The sequence below is a fragment of the Telmatherina bonti genome (genome assembly GCF_933228915.1).
Source record: "Telmatherina bonti genome assembly, chromosome: 12".
NCBI lineage: Eukaryota > Metazoa > Chordata > Actinopteri > Atheriniformes > Telmatherinidae > Telmatherina > Telmatherina bonti.
In genome coordinates, this window is record NC_136610.1 from 1,578,693 (window position 1) to 1,583,140 (window position 4,448).

The following is a 4,448-nucleotide window of genomic DNA, read 5'->3' on the forward strand; positions in this document are numbered from 1 at the left end:
AAAAACGTTTTTAAAAAGTAGGATGAATGTTTCAGTTGCAGAAATCTAAAGCTTTATTTTATTTTTTAGAATTAATACAAACTGGTTGTGTGCAGCATAGAAGGAAAACAGGGGGGGGAAAATGAGCGCAGACCTCGGTCGAGCCCATAGAGGCTAGACTGTAGGTCAAGTCAACCCCCCCCACAAAAAAAAAAAAAAAAAAAGATTCGGATCACCACCAGATTTAATCAACTGTTCCTGGTCCCAGAAAGGAGATATCCTGAAATTTCATGGAAATCTGCCGTTAACATTTTAAGTTATGTTGCAGTCAAACAAACCCACACCGGCAAAAACGTAACTTCCTAAGTGGAAGTAAGAAACTGACGTTTACAATATAAATAAATTAAAACAAACGATATTTACAATAGACAAGGAATTTCAGCTCTCATGTACTTAATCATTTGAGAGGCAAGTGATTAGACGAAAGCGCATTTGCGATTATATTTTGAAATGTATCAACCGGAAGTACGATAAAAAGATTTGCGCTTTTATTTTGAATTGTTTCCTGTTCTGACCGTCCTGACAGTGGAGCCTGCACCGGAAGCGACCTCACAGTGGTCTGCAGGCAGGACCTCTTGAAGATTGGTGGTTCGCATCCACCATCTACCAATGAGTTTTTATGCGGGTTTTATTTCTCTGTCCTTGTTTATGTTCCATTGTTATCTTTCATATATATATGTAAGAGAAGAAGGGACCCACTTTATGTCAAATTATACCAAAGAGTGATTTATGACCCCTGTCATCCAATGAGAAGCTGCCACGTCACAAGTGGGCGTGGCTTAACGAACCGGAAGTCCCGCCCCCTCAGTGATCCAATCAGCGTGTGCCACGTCATAAGTGGGCGTATCTTAATGAACCGGAAGTCCCTCCCCCTCTGTGACCCAATCAGCGTGTGCCATGTCATAAGTGGGCGTAACTTGGGTGAGGGGCGGTCCCTGGACCACGTGATGTCCGGAAATGACGTATGTCCGTACGTCATACCTGGGCGGCATGTCCGGACATGTCTTCTGGACGTACGTCATGCCTGGGCGGTGTGCCTGGACATGTTAGGGGCATGTCCGAATGAGTCTAGAGGTATAAAAAGTGGTCCGGGGGGGAAAAAAAAAGAAAATTAAAAAACGTCTAAGAGAAAGAGTAATAAAATAAGGTAAAGAAAGTTTTGGGAAAAAAAAAAAATCCCTTACCTTCTCCATATGCGTGTCACTGATGCAATCAGTATTTCTTCAGCGATGAGACGTGGTTTTTCGCCTTTGAGTCTTTTGGGTCTACTGGAAAAGAGCAAACTTATCATGGGAAATGCAAAAAGTAGTATAAACAGAGTTTACTGGGTGGGAAGAGTGAAAAAAGTTTTTTTGCTGGCTGCAAAAATCCTCTCTATGAGTCTGTTTGTATTTACACCCCCACTCTTCTACTGGTCCGTGTGACAAGCACCCCCTCTTGTCTGCAGCAGGCTTTTTACGACCCTCTGTTCAGGTGTTTTCAGTGACTTTCGCGTTGATAAACTATTGGAAAAAAGAAGAATTATTAAACTATTATGATAAATGCAAAAAGAGAAGTAAAAAAATAGAAGTGTTAGCAAAAAAAAAAAAAAAAAAAAAAAGTGCTAATAAATGGATGGGAAAAGAAAAAACGTTTTTTTGCTCCTGCAGTCTGCAAAATCCTTTTTCCCCTCGGTGGTGGGACATGTGTTCTCCTGTTGGACTGAAAGAAGAGCAAAAAAAAAAAGCTAACTTATTATGATATTTGTAGAGTTTTAACTGATAAAACGAGTACTTTTTTTCTACACACGTCTATCTGCTGCTCATGCGTTTTGAGTCTGTTTTTTACTGAAGGAAGAGAAAAAAAGTTCCTTTAACTGTCCCTGTTTAAATCCTCTAACACCTGGGTTAACTTGCAGAGAAGTGACAACAAGCTGTTAGCTGAGATAATACAAACAGAACATTCTCTGTGTCAAAAATGAGTTTTTATTGATTAATTACCCCGTAACGGTCAAGAAACCTGTCAACAACGGTTGCTTCTTATCTGAAAAAAACAGAGAAACAAATTATCGATGTACGTTTCCAAAAGAAATATAAAACCAGTCCTTTAGTCACTTCTAAAAATCACCTCGCTCCGAGAGACAACCTCACAACGCAACCATGTCACGGGTAGGGAAGAAAAACTTCTTCATGTCTAGGCTTTTCATTTATCAGACTTACTGATTAACTTTAATTTATCCGATATTTAGACATTATAACGATCGCACAGATCCATTCGCCTCCATCGAGAAACGATCTTGGGGCAGGTGAGTATTAAAATCAACGATTCATCTTTTTTCTAAAAGTTATTTTTTAACTAAAATTATTTGCTTTTTTTTCCTTTACCAGATTTTTTTGATGAATGGGAGGGAATAACGCTTACGCAAACAGATTACGGTACGTCTTTCTTTTCTTATTTAAAACGTAGCGTCTGTCATTATATCATGATTTAAAATATTTGTTTTCCAATTGCTTTACTCACCAGGTTTATTTAGAGCAGCGGCCCGGCGTGATCCGGTCCATTCCTCAGCTTGAAGAGGCTGGATCAGCCCCGGACCGGTCTGGCATACAGGCTAACATCCCGGCAAGCCGGCAAGCCGTCAACAGGCTCCGCAGACGTCCGGTCGTCGAGGGTCCGGTTCCCGGAGATGAGGGCTCAGCTCCACGGATTGATTGTGAACAACCGGAAGCCATTACTACATGCACGATAGGTAATATTTATTTATTATTTCTTTTCAAAAGTCACCGCTGCAATAAGCTTCCGCAAACAACCTCGTGCATGTTACGTCACTTCTCGGCGACGCATCCTGTCTTTTACGTCACCTTTGGAAGTAAAATAGATTATGTTTTCCTCTCTTTTTTTTTTTTTTTTTCTCCAGAGACGCAAACCAGCGCTTCTCGCGACGCGTCCCATGTAAAACAAGGTTAGTTTTTTTTTGGACTCTATTATTATTATTATTATTATTATTATTATTATTATTATTATTATTTAGAAATATATACAAATATGTCTTCTTGATACGTTTTCAGAAACACCGGACGCCGCTTCACACGGCGCTGCCAGTGTTGATCAAGGTAAGTCTTTGAATCAGAATAGAAATGAAAATATTAATATTAATTAATTTTAATGATTATTATTTTATTGTTAGAAGTTCAAACGGAGGAGATCAGGACTTCTGCACCGACAGGCAACATCGGCACGAATCGAAGTAAGCCCCACAAAATAAAAATAAATTTAAAAAAGATAACTTCTCATAGGAAGAAAAAAATAAATAAATAAAGTTTTATCCGAACTCTTTTTTTTTTTTTTGGGCTTCTCTCCACAGGAACTAGGCGCGGACAAACCCGTCTCATCGCGGGAGAAGACCTGAGCGCTGCTGCTGAAGCTGCAGCTTCCCCTGACATTCTTCAGTTGAACGAACCTGTACAGTCTGGAGGAGGTATACGTGGGTCAGGAGAAGCTGCTTCGCTCGAAGCAGGTCGTCAGCTGTCCCGCGAGCGTTTCAATAATCATGAATTTAGACATACACTGAATCTGCCTGCCAGAGACATTCCAGACCTCTGTCAGTTTTACATCGATGTGCAGACGGGTATTGCGGAATTTGTTGATGAAGTTTACCCTCAGATTCATCGCGGCGATCTGGTCCAACTAGAAATACTGAGCCAGAACAGTCAGAATCATATATTATTACCCGTCACTGAGCCATCCCAGGGAGAGATAATGGATTTATTCGGGGATTTGCTAGACCGGATGGTACAGTCAAATGATAGTGTAGCTTCAGATTCTCGCCTAGAGCTTGTTGTGCAAATCATAACAAACCCTTCAGGCGGTGCTAAACGGAAACTTGAAAAAACAATAGACTGTGAAATTGTTCAGAAAAAAAGACGTCATCTGTACGTCGTGAACAATAGACAGGATGAGCTGTGCTTTGCGATAAACTTAGCCTTTCTGATCTCCCCACATTTCACAGATCAGCAGGCTGCGTCGTTTGGTACAGAACTGCAGCTTCAGGCAGGTCTGAATGCTAATTCGCCCGTCAACTTCAGCGACATTCGTAGATTTCAGGACATTGTCCAGCGTAAAATTATAATATTTTACAGAACAAACGATCAGCGTCCATTATCTAAATTTCAAACAGATTTCCCGGACCGAACAAAACCGTTGTTTCTTTTTCTCGCACAGAAGCATTATTACGGGATTAAAAATATTGGAGGATTTATAGGGGGTAAATACATCTGCCACTTTTGCTATAAATCTTACAAAAACTCATACGCACACCTGTCCAGGGTTTTGCTCGGTATGCAACGTTTCTTCCTGCACTCAGGAAGAGGAGGCATCTGAATTTTGTACGGATTGTAACAGAGTATGTCGCTCACATGCCTGTTTTTTGC

At 40.6% G+C, this 4,448-nt stretch overlaps 1 long non-coding RNA gene across 1 annotated transcript; it reads right to left on the reverse strand.

Annotated features, from left to right (window-relative positions):
* Positions 1 to 213: 213 nt before the first annotated feature.
* On the reverse strand, positions 214 to 2,819 carry LOC306763644. The gene is made up of 3 exons (XR_013771529.1): positions 2,539 to 2,819; positions 1,224 to 2,061; positions 214 to 1,107 (listed from the first exon to the last, which is right to left on the reverse strand). It is a non-coding gene; the product is annotated as an uncharacterized lncRNA (long non-coding RNA).
* Between the last annotated feature and the right edge of the window lie 1,629 nt (positions 2,820 to 4,448).